Consider the following 16,145-nt stretch of genomic DNA (forward strand, 5'->3'; position numbering starts at 1 on the left):
TTGAACCGTGAGATACGCAAACTCGCGGGTATTACCCAGTGACGTGACGACTGCTTCGGGGTTTCGTGTATTCGAAGCGGATTTCGTGGCGGACGCGCAGACTATCGTTGCACTTCTGAGAGGACTCATCCCCGCGCAACCGACGTTAAGCTCCGCGAACGCCTTCCGTATGTTGCAGAGGAACAGTACGAACTTGTCTAAGAGGTGATATTACGAGGGACTTTTCCGAGGAGTAAATCGAACCGCGATTCGAAGTCACCTACGATTGATTTCACGGTGTTCGGTGGGGATTACGCGGTGCGGTTATGGCGGAGGCGAGGGATTCAACGGTTATGGGAGTGAAAGGTGTTGGTAGGTGTAATCGTCGGAAATTACCGTGAAAATTGCGCGTCGGTTGTGCAAGAAAATCGGATAGATCAGCCGGTAAACCACCTGTCAATGTCCCGGTACCCGGGAACCGAGGCTTTTCTCGTGTAATCTCGTGCCGATGATGGGACACGCGTGCAAAAATGCACGCGTGCCGTGCCGCGACGAGTCCCCTGCACCTCTGCACCGCTGCATTTCTGCACTACCGCCGTGATCGGTCGCGCACGCGTCGTCTAGCGTAACCGGGAATGGTTTGCTGCCAGAGAAGCAGGCTTCGACTGCAGACGTCGTGTACATGTAGACCAATCACCACATTTTTTGGGTTTTGATCGCGGAATGACCAAAAACCAGTAGTTTACTTGCGCTTTTTGCTTGAAGGGAAAGGAAAGCGGGGAGCTGGGGAAGGGTTAAATGAGGTCTTGGGAACGATGGGGAGGGAGAAGACCGTGGAAAGAGGAATCTAAGGAAGGGAAGAAAGGAAGGGGAAACTAGAGAAGGACGAAGAGAATCTAGGAAGAGCTCTGGGGATGTGCAGGACGAGATCAAGGGGAGAGTGTGAGGGAATCTAGAAAGAGGAGAAGATGTTAGTCCTGCAACAGTCTAAGACATTATCAAAATAGGTCCATAGATGATGGAATCAACTATGCCCTTGTCTTTTGGTAATGCCAGTATTTTCGACATTAATATCTAGCATTAATGTGTTCATAATTCGGTTACAAACGAGCGAGAAAATCTGTGTCTAATTCATAAATTATTGACAACGTCGAGAGAGTGGTCTACCCCATAGCCTTCGCTGTGCTTCAATCGTTTTGGCAGCCGGTTCTTCGCACGGAATCGACATTCATGATCGTCGACTGGAAAATTAAGCATGCTCTTGTTACAATGTCACTCGCAGCATTCCCATTTAACACGGCAAGCATCTTCACGCTGCCTTGTTAACGAAATGAGAATGTTTTCCAGCGATTCCGGTCTTTCGCCGGGGTTTCGTTCGCGTTTCGCCCAGGCAGGGAATGAAATTCATTTTCAAAGGGCCAATTAATATTTCGCCAATTACGCTGATGAATCAAGCTCGCCCAGAATTTCATAAGACCCTGCCAGTCGCTTCGGTAAATCTTTTTGAACCTGCTCGTTAATATCTAATTCGGCGTGTCTGTCCGGCAACGCGACGGAGCGTGCATAATTCACGGTCACGGGATGAAATTTTCGAAAGCCGGGCCCCGCAGAATAAGTGTAATTAGTGCGAAATTGAAAATTACAACGCGCGGTGAATGCGCGAACAACGTCACGCCGGAATTTCGTCGTGTCTCTGTGTGTGCATTTTGCAGCGGCTCCGAAACCAGGCTGCAGTTCTGAGCGTTGCGTTGCAGCGGTCATTCAACGCCGCTATTGGAAAATCAATGATTAGCTAGTTGCCTTTTCGCTAGATAAAAAATCGACCGAGAAATTCGCACCGCGGTAGTTACGAATCCATTGTATCCTGATAGCCCGAGTGCAGTCGTAAATTCTATTGCATCGTGGGAAATTCGCCACTTATTACGAGCCGCAGACAAATGTGCCGCGTTATCGCTTTGCTAGGGTAATTTGCGATTCGAATTTTTCAACATACCAAATGATCCAATGAAACAATAAAATGTCACTTCTAATCGACTCCATGCGCAACGAGTGTTGAAAATAGCTTTCCGGTCGAGCGTATAACGGATCTGCGTGGAACAAAGAACTGCTCTCCGCTGTATTAATCAACGTTGGACACTATAAAAAAACTTTCACAACGCGTTAGGAACCTTCCTTGCGGGGAACGATAAACTCAAATTTTTCATTCAGGTTCCGTCGGTGAGTTGCGAGAAAAAAGATTAAAGCTGTTCTTAATTTCGTAAGATCGAATAAAATCCGTCGCGCAAAGAAACTTCCGTAATTTGCGCTCAATATTTAGAAGAGTCCGTGGACAAGAATATTCAAGGCAGTCTACAGGAGCGGCCACCTACACACAAACCTCTGCTACTTTGAATAATTAATCATAGCAGATGGAAAGCTTCGAAGGATCGTTTCCGTAATGTGAAGCATATCCCCACCCCGTCGAGAAATTAAGAGGGATCCTCTCGCAATGAGGAAATCTGTGAAACAAGATGCGCGAAAAGTAGGGCGGAGAAGAGAGAGAGAGAGAAGGTCGAGAAACGAAGCCGGTTGAAAATTTAATTAAACTACAGCCGCCGGTACTATTAACCGACGTCGTTGAAACGATGGGTAAACGTCCTCGTCCGGGAACGTTCGACTCGCACCGAAATATTTTATTCCGTGAGCTGCTTAATTCATCGGAACGAGGCGCGCTCAGACTACTTAGTCTGGACAAACAAGGCGGATCGTCACCGATTTTCGTGATCGTGCTCTCTCACGAACGAAGAACACGGCTGAAAGGAAGCACGGGGGACCGGAAGAAAAGCGACGAAACCGCGGTGATAGCCAAGATAAACAGCCGGTCGAAAAATGAAGCCATTCAGGGGGGCAAATGAAGGAGGCGTTGGAAAATAAAGGAAACCGGGGAAATCATAACGGCGACAATGGTGATTTATTAGTTTAACGAGCGGCGAACCGAAAGCCTAGCCACTCTCTTGGCCGAGAATACAAACGCGTGGTCAAATGTTTGGCCCGGCCAAACAGGCGCGTTAAATTTTCGAGCGACCGGTTATACACGCTCGAAAAAGAGAGGCACGATGGGGGTGGCGGCGACGCGGCGCCTAGTGAAAAAATCACAGAGGTGACCGCAAACGGGGATGGCCAAATTGGACAGATCGTGGGACGGAACAGCGAGAAAGAGAGAAAGAGAGAAAGAGAAACGAGACGGTGCAGAGGGGGTGAGACGGAGGCAAATAAAACATATTGATGTTTGCAATTAAATCGGCCAGACAATGGACAAATAACGATTCACTCGGTCGCGGCGGTCGCCCGGTTCGATTTAATAAATATCCATCTATTAATTTTCTCTGGCGATTCCGCGCCTTCCCTTTCGCCTCTTTCGCTCCTCCTCTCCCCACCTCACCGCGCTGTCACCTGGCCGACAGAGAGTGCCAGACTATTTTACTCGCGGCAGGCCGTGTGTTTGCCAGCGCGTTTATTTTGCGCTTGTTGTATTTTGCACTACCCCTCCCAGGCCCCCATAACCCACCGCTTCCGACGCTCGTTTGCATTTCATTAACTTTACCTCCGTCCGATTCTCTTTGCGTGTCACGGTGTCGCCGATTTTGCCTTGCGACGCGTCGCGTCGCGGAATTACCACCGGACGCCTCGCTGCGATAAATTGTTTTTCTCGTCAGCGACCTAACAGGCCATTCGTAACGCTGGAGTTGTGCTCGAGACCGAATTCTTTCGGACACGTGGCGGCTCCGTAAATATTTTCCTTCCGGTTAGTCAGAATCATCAGGAAACATTGTTCTCATTTGGCTTGCTACGTTTCCCTTTCGTGATTGCGTTAAGCCTCTTTACCAAAATGAGAAAAATTGCTAGCAATACCGTCACTAAAATCTTATTTGTAACGAGTGTAACCAAATTGACATTGATTTAAGAAATCCTATGGTAGTTCTGAGACTCCAACAGTTTTCTGAGACTCCGCTATTTCACCAGTCTATAAATTGATCCACAGACAGAGGTTTGGAGAGGAATGTCCGCAGAAACGTCATGGATCAAATTGATTCGCTCGTGGTGCAGTTTGCAGCGGCGTGGTGGGATGTCGCGGTGTTTCTCACGTCTCGGATAAGGCAATAAATGGCGGACAAAACGGTTTTTGCTGCGTGAAACTCGCCGGTGCATCGCGTGACCGGTGGACCGAAGTCAGGCCGCAAAAGGGGAAGCGAGTATTTCCCGCACGGTAGGTGTCGGGCGGCCGGGATAGCATAAGGCATGAGCCATAAGCCACAAGGCATAAGGTATGAAAAAAGGCACCGACCCGGGAAGGGTCTAGAATAGCCCACTGAGTCGGAGTCGAGTCCAGTCCAGTCCAGCCGAGGGAAGCCCCTCTGTACCTACGTGCAACCGATACTTACTCGCAACGTCGAGTTGCTCCCCCGGTTACTTGCGCCGCCGCTTCTCTAACGATACTTTTTCCACGGTTCTGCGTGGGTTTCACCTACGCCTGCGGAGCTCATCATACGGCCAGGGTTCGAATAGAACTCTAGAACGCCACCCCAACCGGCCGGGACACGTGCGTAAAGCAGATACTCGTAATAGCGTTATCTGTCTGTGAACAACCCTTCGTCCCACCGGCCTGTTTTCCGTATCACTCCGTGACCCACGATATCGCCAAGCATCGAATTCTCTTGCCTCCGTGCTTCACTGCAATTTTATAGCATTTTATTCACTCTATCCAGTTGTTTAACACTTAAACCTTTGCTTTGTAATTGATCTCAGTTGTACGGAAAAGTTGTACGGCTTCAAATAATACGCGCATCGTTCGATTGTGTAAAATATTGTTTTTTGGTATCAATATATAGTCAGCGGCTGATGATCACGTAAGGGCGAAATGCCCTTGCAAGGCTAAAAATCTGCGACTTTCACCCTTAAGCTCTCATCTTTAAACGCATGTAGCTCATTGCAACGTTGACCGATTCCGATGAAATTTTCAGTATGCATACAAGTTACCGAAATCTATAAAACGCATTTTTCAAATTATCGTAACAGGCCCAGATAAAAAAGTTGACAAAACATCATTTTTAAAAATTTTGCATAATTCCTACCAATTGCAATCGTAATAAATTTTTGTTTACTTATTCTCTAGCGAACTAGCCGGTCTAACATCTTAAAAAAATTCAAGTCCTTTGGACCAATTTCTAAAAAGTTATGCGATTTTTAAGGGTGTACACTTATTATTGCCGCTGACTGTATGCTAGGAATAAGGCAATATCACTGTCAGTTAGTGGCGAAATAAAGAAATCTTGTACCGAAGGGAAAATGATTTCCAGTTCCCAGTTTCCAGTTTACAACCAGTAGTTTGAAATAATAAACATGTTTCCGTGAGAAACTCGAACGAACTGCTCCATAACATATTCCAGTGTTAATATGTATATGTATGTGCAAGGTTATTCAGAGGAGTAGAACGAGACTGTCGTGGTCAGACTCGGACGTTAAATTAAACGAGAAAGTATCGGCATTAGAACTCAATTACCCCGGGTTATATATCATGCGTAAGTAGACGTCGGTGATGCCATTAGGCTGACTAAAAAGGTGTGCAAATGAGTTGTTTCTGCGGGAATATCTTTAATTGGTGTCAAGAAAGTTTCACGAAATCGCCAATATATTTCTCGTGGAGGCTGGCTCTCGGCCGTGGAAAGATAGAACCGTCGAATAAATATGATTATGAAATATTGCGATAACGAAAACACAGCTTTTTAAACCGCAAATGAGACGACTCACTTATCTCTCTCTCTCTCTCTCACACACGCGTACGCAAACGGTACACATTATCGCGCGAGGAGGACTTTTCAGACGTTTAGCGCGTTACTCTTGCGCGCCAGGGCTATCTCCATCGCTAACGATTGACATTTACATGCTTTAGCATAATGGCGGCTCTACCTGTGCCGTACATCCTCGCCGTTGACAGAGCCTCTACGTTCTTTTTCGCGCGACCGCGAGAACGGACATTTGAATATATTAAGGGTTACATGTATATCCGATGCAAAGGACTCATTAGAGGTGTCGGCGCGGACGACGTGCTGACTTTAACGCCGCGGAACGACCCCGACGACGTCCCGATGACGTCTCGCACCGGATAAAAGTCACAGGAGAGGGCCCCGGGAATCGTTATGATATCGCGCGTTTAGCATAAAAGATGGCCGGGCCCATCCCCACGACGGACTTCTTGCCAGCGAACGCTCCAGCCCCCGGGCTCCGACGATTATTTTCGAGTCGTTAAGCCGTTTCACCGCGCAAGAGCTCTTCCTCGTTTCGGGGGCGACCGTGAAGCGGAGCTAACCGCTAACCACAATTTGTACGCCCGTGGAACAAAAGCTCGAAGAAATCCGAAACACAACGCTGAAGAGACGCGAGGTGCACGCTGCGAAGAAAACCGCTGTCCGAAACATCAGCTTTTCGGGAGTCTCTGCTCTGAGTTTTACCAAATACAGAGCAGCAAAACAATTTCTTCTTTTTGCTGAATCTTCGGGATTTTAATAGAACATTCTGCACCTTATTGAACAGGGAGTCTCTTCCTGAGTTTCATCATTTCTACCTTCCTTTATGCAAGGTCTTTGTATTCACGAATTTTTTCATCTTGAAAACGACCAAATGAATTTTTGTATAATGATCGTATCTGAATGTTAGGGGACCCTTCCAGTAGAAAACGAAGAGAGTTGGTTCACCTCCGTTGGAGACCGATTTTTCTATGCGCCGGTACCTAGAGGAACGTGGCCAGGAAGCGACGGGCCCGATACAGGCGACGAGCATAATAATTCGAGAGCTGGCGCCCATCGATTCGCTTTCTACACTCGTCCGGATCGCCGATTTTTCTTGCAACTTCTCGGCAGCCGATGAGCGAGCCTCACACGCCGCGGAATAGGCAGTAAAGCGTAATTTATTTGCGTTTACTCGGCGGAACCGTGGCGAAAAAGAAGAGATCGACGACACGGGGTCCAAGAAGGGAGCAGACGGGGGGGCCGGATGGAAGAGAAACGGACTACCGTCCGAAAAAGTCCCTTAACTCTCAACGAGACGCTTTCGAACGTGATTATTCGCATAAATCAATAAATAACACGCGGCTACTTCGCTCCTCCCCGGCGGCGTACCGTTCTCTCTCTCTCTCTCTCTCTCTCTCTCTCTCTCTCTCTCTCTCTCTCTCTCTCTCTCTTCTCTCTCTTACCTCACCTGAAAGCGGCATTCGGCATACATTATCCCGAGCCATCCTACATTAAGGAGCCACGGTCCCCACGAGCAACGATATATTATCTATCCCGCTTTTGGTGGCTGGCCCCGTCGCGTAATAATACGCCTAATGTCCCGAAAGTTGGTGTATTTGGCCGGCACGGTCGACCGTTTCCAAAGTGAAAACGGCCCGGGCCGACGATAAATAAGTCGCCGGTACAACGAATCATCGAATTATGCTAATCGCGGACGGTGCGTGATATTATTTGCTCGCCCCGAACGCGGTCGTGGCCGTTCGTCTGCCGGCCGTTATCTCGGCCCGCGAACTCGGCAGATTCTACTGTAGAGGGGCAGCTTTCCTCCATTCCAGGGTATCATCCCTCGGGCTCCGGATTAAAGGGACACCATCGGGAAGCTGTTTCACGAGTTCAGCCACCGACCCCTTACGGTCCCGAAAACAATCGGCGATAAAATCGCGAGTTACTCGAGGATCAGTCCGTTCGCGAGTAAAAACGGCTGCGCCGTTCCTGGAGATTGATGCTAACTGGCTTGGATTACGTGGTATGATTAGGTTAATAGGGATGAGAGTAAATTCTCCGTCCGTTTTAACGCGACCGAGCTGCCGGTCCCCTAACGAGCATCTATGTGTTAGCTTGTTTAGGAATTTCGCGTGCTAAACGACGCGTGAGATTTCTTAATTCGCCGTCGAGCAAATCGAGGATGCCCCGCGAAGAAATTTCACTCTGCTGGGCGTCAGACTTTTCAGGATCGCCGATGTTAACGGGCATCGAGACAATCTCGGCTATTTACGATCGTCGGACGTGCCGTCGTGCCCGATCTTTGCAGCGTGCACGGGAGGCTAATGATTTATCTTTAAACATAAGCGATCGGTTACGCGGCGTCGGGAATTAATTGCAAGAATTTATTAATATCTATGAATTATCCGTTTTGGTTCAGGGTTCATAGGTGTTCGGCTCCCACCGCTTTATACCCGGCCACGCCTATCTGATCGGCAACGCTACCAGCAAACGATATTAATCGAATACATTCCAACAATGATGAGGCTAAAACGAGACCGCAGATTGCGGACTATCATTTTTCCCGGATCCGCCGACCCGTGACCGCGAGCCTCGTCGATAAATGCTTGATTATCCGTGTTGGTAATAAATCAAAAATTCATTAGAAAATTGACGCGCTGCGATCAATTGTTGATCAAATAGGTTTCGCGTGAGGTCGTTTATCCCGCGAGACCCGGGCCTTTCGCGTTCGAGTCGCGTCGCAGGCGAGGCGGAACCGGATTTCTATGTAAATTTATTTTGTTACAATTTGCAACTTCAGTAATGACATCATACCTCAACCGCGACTCTCGGGACCGTTGGCATATAACAAGTGCAGCGTCGGTGCGCTTGCAATGTAACGTTCCTTAGCACGGCTCTCTTGTTGCACCAACTAGGTCGACACATTGATACATAAGTCCCGAGAAGCATTTGCAGCAAAGAATGCAAGAGACTAGATGCAAAAACACCGCGAGCAAATCAATAAAAGATATTTACACCGCCGTAAATTATCCACTGACACGCTGTAGTACGGCTTCACCATTACCACAATTGTAAATTTACCGTTTCCTCCGCTCTCATTCGATTTATTACGATCCGCAGTTCTTTCAGCCCTGATCGCGATACTTCATTTTTCTGACACTTTGTCGCAAAAGTGGTTGATTACGAATAATAAACGATCGACCGTCGTTTCAACATTTATGGTGGCATGTCGTCCGTGAAACACGGCGAAATAAAACAGTAACGTCGGAATTAACGGTTACACTCGTCTTCGTATGCACACTATTTGTAGAAACTCTAGTATGAGCGGAATCTCTATTCATTCCTTTTTTATTAATTAGTAAACTGCGAATCTTTATGCGAAATAAAAATTGTCTGTATCGATTGCAAGGAATAGAACCCAAACAGAATGTTATTTTTTCCCTCAATAATTTTAATAGATGAGAAATCATATATCGACATCTTCGATTTTTAAAATTTTCCTGCAATTTTCAATTTCATCTACTCAATTTTGCTATAAATGCATAAAGATCCGCAGTCTATTAATTAGTATGTCGATGTAGAATGTAGATGTCTTTTACAAGGTTGCAAAAAATTGATACTGTTTCCTTAACGACGTGAAAGGAGGCTTTTTAATTCTTCTCGTTTTGCCCTTTGAGCGCAAGCCTGCGTCAGAATATCGCCATTAGTCGTCAGAAATCACATCCGCAGGGCTTGGTAAGTGTTTCAAAGTTCAACGAATTAAATACCTAGAACAATAGCTTCTACATTTCATAATCGTTTCTCAGAATAAATTAGCCAAACAAATTATAGAGAAGCGCATAGACATTTTTCATCCACAGTCCCATAAACATTATTAACTCCTTACCGGTTTATTTATTGCTCGGAGTATTTCTAAAGAATAATTTGTGCCCGTAGCTTGTTTACTAGTCGAGGGATTAGCAGGGTGATTTGATATTCCCTGCAAGATCGTGCGGGTGAAAAATCTGAGGCGTGCAAGTATGCGATCGTAGGCTCGCAATTAACGCGGCGCGACGTTCCTGCGAAGGCAGGGGGGCAGTCACGACGTTGGTTGACTTTTAAGCGACGCGAAGACAATTTCGAGGCCAGATTAGGTGAGCGTCGCCGCGATTCTGTGGTTCGGTTCTTCGATAAAGCCTCTCGAAAGCGAGCTGGCGAGCGGGCGAGCATGTGATCCACGGTCTCCTGCGCCCGTTCTTTCTTCTCCGAGGATACCAGGCACGAGTATCGTCGCTCTGAACTTTCCCGTGGCCGTGTCTCTCTCTCCCTCTGCTCCATTCCCTTTCGTCCTGCGGTGCTAGGCATAACGACGAGACGAGCAAAACGACCAGCATACTTTCACTCGGCTCGCACGAACGGACGATAACTCGACCGTAACTGCCGGATGAACGCGTGCGAGTAGACGCGATTCCGCTTACAAGTTTGCAGTTTAACGACGGTAGTCGATCAGCCGCCCTGACGATTTATCCGTGTCGGCACAAAGGAGAGGCGCGCACCCGATATCGACAATATCGTAGAACTTTCTTATACGAGCCGATACGATTCCGGCCTCTCCCTCGCGTTTTCCCGCGCTTTTACGGTGTTTTCATTTTTATGGGGCCGATCCCGAACGCGTCAGCGTCCCCTTACTGTCGCTGACGCGGACAATAATCGCGAATCTTCGTCCCTCCGACGAAATCGCGATTCCCCCGGTTTATTGTGCTCGGCGCGAAACGATTCTTCCGCGGACAAGGATTTATTCCGCGGTTGTTTTTGTTCCCATAGCTCCCCGCGAAGTGATGTATTTGCCGCAGAAGAACAGCTCGTGAATTATGCCAGCCCGTGAAAAGACGCTCCTCCGAATGCTGTTTTGAATTTTGCGAGTGTACGCAAAATAGCGGAAATTTCGAGTGATTTTTCAAACTCAGCTGCCAAACGGTGCCGTTTCTCCCTCGGAGAGCGGGTACAGGTGAACACACGAGCCGTATCTAGCCGGAGGTTCGTTAATATGTAGATTTATCATTTGACCGGCAAATAGAAACGGTGGAGCTGTTCGTTATGATCGCGTTTCCGAGAGCGAACGAGCCGTCTTCGCGGCCATTAATGCGGATAAACGTGGATACGCGAGTGATTTAGAAGTACTTCACCGAGTAACGACACCTCGGACGCGAACACGCACACGCGGACTGTTATTCGGCGCCGCTAACGAATGCGTTCCCGATGTTTATGACCGCGAATCGGTAGCAACGGCCAGCCGGACCATAACTCTTCGGACTATTCTCTTTAAAATAGTCCGCGATCCGTAAGATCGTAACCGTGGTTCGACTGTGCGCGGAGGCTGTGTCGATCGATCGACCTCTGCGGCCGTTCGATAGGGTACGCAGTGGGTTTCTTCATTAGGGAAAGGATGACTTCGCGACAAAAGGACAAAAGGGCCCCGGGCATAAATGCGGGGATATTGGCTATTCGGCCGGACGTCATTTGTCAATATTACCAGAGACACCTGCGACACGCCGTTTTCTATGATCGCCGCACCGGCGTCATTCAGATGCAAATCCGATGCTAACACGTATCAGTTTTCCAACCGGGTTTGATTAATGCACGTCCGCCGCGTTTTTCAACGAGCAAGAAGAAGCCTACTCGCGGCGCGGCGCGGCGTGTCCCGCGAAGGAGGTGGCGACCTCTGCGGGCCACAATACCAAGCGGCGTCTATCAGCATCGCGAGAAAGAATTCCTGAACTATGCGACCGCTGTTCGAGGGCATAGGTACAGACACGATGGTAGGGGCAGGCACAGGCACCTAGTAAATACCTGTACTAGCCAAGCAGGTCCACTTCGAGTCAAAGCCAGCCTCTGCTCCTCCTCTTCATCCTCCACCGCTTCTCTCATCCACCTCCGACGCTTACCGTTACAAGCACAGGCTACACGACGCTGCCATAACTCCGTGTAGCCGGGGATACCGCGCTTTTCATTTTCTTCCTTTGACAGAGTCCTCTCGAAAAAATCTTCACCCTGTCAAAGTCTTCCCTTCCGAAGAGAAGCTTGATCGGCGACACGCTTTTTGTAGCTTCTCCGCGCTTGCAATTTTTCGACGATCCCTGCGAATATACGGGGGTTCGACGAAGGAAACACCTCGTGTGTTGAGAATTTTCTTTTTCGTGCATTAATTCTTCGGCGTCGAATACGGCTTTGATTTTGCTGAGAAGGTAAACACCTATTTGTTGTTCACATATGCTAGATAATGAATTGGTAGCTTCACTTATTCATAGCTATACCAGATGCTCTTTTAAGAACGGATTAAATCAGGCAGTTTCATTACTTGTTAGTCGGTCTGACAATAATAGGAACGATTTAACGAAGCGGTTGTCTCGAACAAGATCCAACGAAACGTTCTCTTTGAATTGTTATAAAAAAGATGATAATTGAAGTCCTTTCTGGCATAACATCGTCATTAGACAGTCTGTTGAGAGTCACTCCTTCAGTCTTACTCCAGCCACCCAACAGAGACCATTCAGGTTTTGCTTCAGAAGCAATCTACTTCATCTTTAGCAATTCCATCAAGTAAATAACCATCGCGGACAGTCGGCTCATTGTTAGCACTCGCGCAAGAGCGAAGGAGCATACAATCGTTCGGAAAAGTGTGTTTCGCGGAAGGATTAGGTTCGTTCGCTATGTACATACACACGTTCTAAAGTAACTGTAACGGATCTAAGAGGCAAGTTTCTTCGGGGAGAACGTCGACGACAGGCTCCTCGCCGAAACGCCATATCTCTTGGCCGCGCGTTGGCAGTCAATAGACCTTGTCACCTGAAGAGGCGTAAGCGAAGGGATGTCGGGAGCCTAACCGGCTCGCATTCGCCACGCGAGGAACGCCGGCCTGACGCGGCATAGCATAAGGGACAATCGCGGGACAGGCCGGGGACAGAGCGTAGACGTTTGGTTGCGTAACCGTGGTGTAAGGCCCTCGTCGACGATATGCGACAATATTGCATCGGGGCCTGGTGTTCGCCGTAGGTTCGCTCACTCGGGGCCAGGTTAAAACCAGCGATTATTTATGTTCCGCGGTGTGCGTGCGTGCATACGCGCGAGGTAAGTGGCAAGCGCGGGCTTGAAAGAGAGCTTAACTAACCTACCGTACTAGAAATACGGCGGGTTTCGCGGCGGTGTCACTCGTTCCACCGTGTATAACGAGGCGACATACGGCGCGACCGTGTCTGAGCACGACGACGGTAGAAATCGCGCGCCGTCCTCGTCCTCTCCCCCATGGGGTTGCTCGTCCATGCGTGCGTACTCTCGGCTTGCCCTCGATCCCGTGCACACACACACCTAACCATTGTTGCGCCAATCCGGATACCACCCGATCCACGCGTTCGAAAATGCCATAGTTGTGCGCGTCGAGAAAAAGCCAGCCGGAGAGACAGAGATAGAAAGATAGAGATCGTGAGAGTGACAGAGAGAGAGAGGGAGACAGAGAGGGGGTGGAGGGCAGGAACAGGGTTTTAGAATAAGACCGAGGGTAGGGGCAGATAGAATGAGGATAAGAGGGAAGGTTAGGAGGGGGCAGAGGATGAAAGAGGCTCTCGTCCAACGCCAGGGGTGTCGCTAACAAGACACGCACCCCTACCACATTGGGGGGTACTAGGAGCACGCGTACACACGTATACATCGTGCTGCGTACGCCTGCGAGTCCATATTGCTCATAACTCGTATCTCGCAGCCCAGCTAGAAAGTACGTGCACACAGCTCGACGACAGCCATCCCCTAATGACTTATTAGCAGCCGCGCGTTAGTTAACGACGCGACAGGATTACTCGGCGCATTGTGACGCGCTCTTTCCCTCTTTATTTCTGCCTCCTACGAGTCCGCGCTCCTTTACCACTCGCAAGTTCTTCCGTTTCTTCTACCCTCTGTTTCCACGACTGCCCCTCTTCGCACCTTCTGTCCTCGTTCCTCTCGAGATCCTGCTCTACCTTTCATCCCCCGTGTCCTTTTTCTACCGTCTCCTCGGCTTCTTCGTGGCGTTCTCCCGTATACCCTTTCTCTCCCTTCCGGCCTCTTTCTCGCATCTTTTCTGCCTCCGCTCTTCTTCCTGTTGACTCCTTTTTCTCTCCCTCTGCGGTTACCATGCCATACGCGTGTTTCCACGCGGCACTCGGCTGTTTCCACGCAGGTAAGCACGCAGACTCCGTAGCAGCGACGCACTCGCCACTCTCGTCGTGTATGCGTGACAGACTCTGAAAGAAGAGAGGCTGCCGTCATTTCTCGCATCCATTAGGGAAATTAATGATTTTTAATTTTCACTCCCGCGGGTACGCGAGAAGCCTCGCCTTTGTGCCGCAACACCGGCCCTCTTTTGCGTCCGCTTCCAGAGACGAGGAACGTTTCCGCCTGGCGACGACCTGGACACCGGTAAGCCTTCCAAACGCACCAGAAACGTGTCGACTATTGTTGTAACCAATATAATATTACTCCCGTTACTCTCTTTGGCACTACAGTCATCAAAAAAATTACATTCTTAAAGTCATTTATTCTCTAATTGATTCTCTGATTTTTAATAGATAACACGGTATTCACTGTGAATCAAATTTTATTGGCGTTGCTTATTTTACTGAACGTATAAAAATTGTTATCGTTAAATCTAATGTACTTTCCACCAAAATTAGTCGCCGCTACTCGTTCACCTTGTCGTTTCATCGGTCAGGTGAATTTTTGTGAGAACCCGTCACGGTGCAACGCGCCATTTACTTAATTATCTTGCCCACCATTTGACCCCGGGCCCCAATTTGCTGGCACCGGGTAGATAGTAAACTACAACATCCTTGCGACCGTGATTCACACAAAGGAGTCGCAAGAAGCATTTCCGCGTGACATCGGATCGGTTCGATCGATCGCTCGTGGATCATTACCGTCGACACGTCGTGATGCTCGAGACTCGTCGAGACCGTGGTATATACAGCAGCAGGAGGGTGCGCATCGAACCGGCGACGTGGCACGATCGATATCGTTTGAAGCCGCCTAATTACAAACGCGTCTCACCTAGGGGCCGGCATTCCTCGCGTGACAATTAACGATTTGTAGCCCCTAATGTTTGGATTAGATTAAACCGTCCTCTCGGTGCTTCTTGGTTGCCTTGCCTTTATCCTGGCCATCATCTTCACAATTTTCTCTCTCTCTCAATTTTTCTTCATCCCGCTTCTTAATCTTTTCAACGTTTCCTCTGAAGTTCGAATTCAATTTTCTATGATTCGTGAACTTTCTAGATTTGCTGTACCAGTTCAGTTTGCTCGATATCAGCAATCGGACATTTCCACTTTGGCCGAGTCACCATTAACGTGTTTTATCTATTTAAGAAATCTGTTCAATTTTGTCGTCGTCCCTGCAATTCGTCGGAGCAATCTGGCGATCTGCTCATTTCCTCCGATCGGTAGCGACCTTTTTCCTTCTATTTTTCTTTCACAATTAATCTCGTTCGTTCCAGGATGTGTCACTTTCTTCGATCGCTTCTCGGTTTCTGTCCACCGTCCCACCGGGTCTTCTCTTCGCCCTCCCCCCTCCCCTTCCAGCCCCGTCCCATTTCCATCGGACGGCTATCTGATTTGAATAATTCGATGCGTCAACATGCTTTAGGTGTATCATACCCACGCGCGGCTATGACGGACCGGTACACACGTGGCGTCAACCTCGCAGGAAACGACGAACCTGTTCTGCTTGAACGCTCCGCTCCTCTCCTACGGATCACGTCGCGACGCCAGCCGTACGTGAAGCCGCTTCTAGTTAGCTGGAAACGAAACCTACGAACAGGGAGGGAAACGCGGTCATAAGCCTCGAAGACGATCCAGTGACAACCGATGGTTATCATTTCGACTTCCGCGGCGCCGTGCACCTCTAGACGATTCACTTCCGGTCGAACCCTTTCATACGTTTACGTGACATCATATATTCCATATCTGCCACAAATGTTTTACGCGTCGAGTCTTATAAAAGAGTTCGTTTTTCAAGTGAACAAACAATGTATAAATTTCTAAAAGGAAGAGATAAGAATTTCGCAACATCGTATTCATGTTCTACAGGTCTCGCGTACCTGTACGTTTCTCATCAGCAAAAATTCCGCGTACGACTGCAAGAATTTTTCCCACAATCTTGCTATCGGAACATCAAAAGACCAACGTTGCTCCCCAAATACCGGCCTGGAAAACATTCAGTCCCGATGACGCTTTCTCACGCGTAAATTCATGTCAGCGCAACATTAAGACAATCTCCACGGCGTGCACGTATCGCGTTACTTTCTTCGGTCATACCAGGTGACGGTATCGCGCGGCAATTACGTTGGCCCGAGGCGTCGCAACATTTCACCGAAAACGCGCGATAAATTCGCGGGTC

The 16,145-nt window shown here is 48.6% G+C and overlaps 1 protein-coding gene across 1 annotated transcript in view; it reads left to right on the plus strand.

The window, feature by feature from the left end:
• Positions 1-16,145, plus strand: part of LOC143207601 (uncharacterized) — a 717,548-nt gene that overhangs the window by 652,407 nt on the left and 48,996 nt on the right. Inside the window, exon 3 of the mRNA XM_076421273.1 lies at positions 1-16,145. This exon is cut by the window's left edge and continues 104,676 nt beyond it; it is cut by the window's right edge and continues 48,996 nt beyond it. The gene's annotated coding sequence lies outside the window, so the exon portion shown is untranslated.

This window comes from Lasioglossum baleicum, chromosome 3, assembly GCF_051020765.1.
Source record: "Lasioglossum baleicum chromosome 3, iyLasBale1, whole genome shotgun sequence".
NCBI classification, from domain to species: domain Eukaryota; kingdom Metazoa; phylum Arthropoda; class Insecta; order Hymenoptera; family Halictidae; genus Lasioglossum; species Lasioglossum baleicum.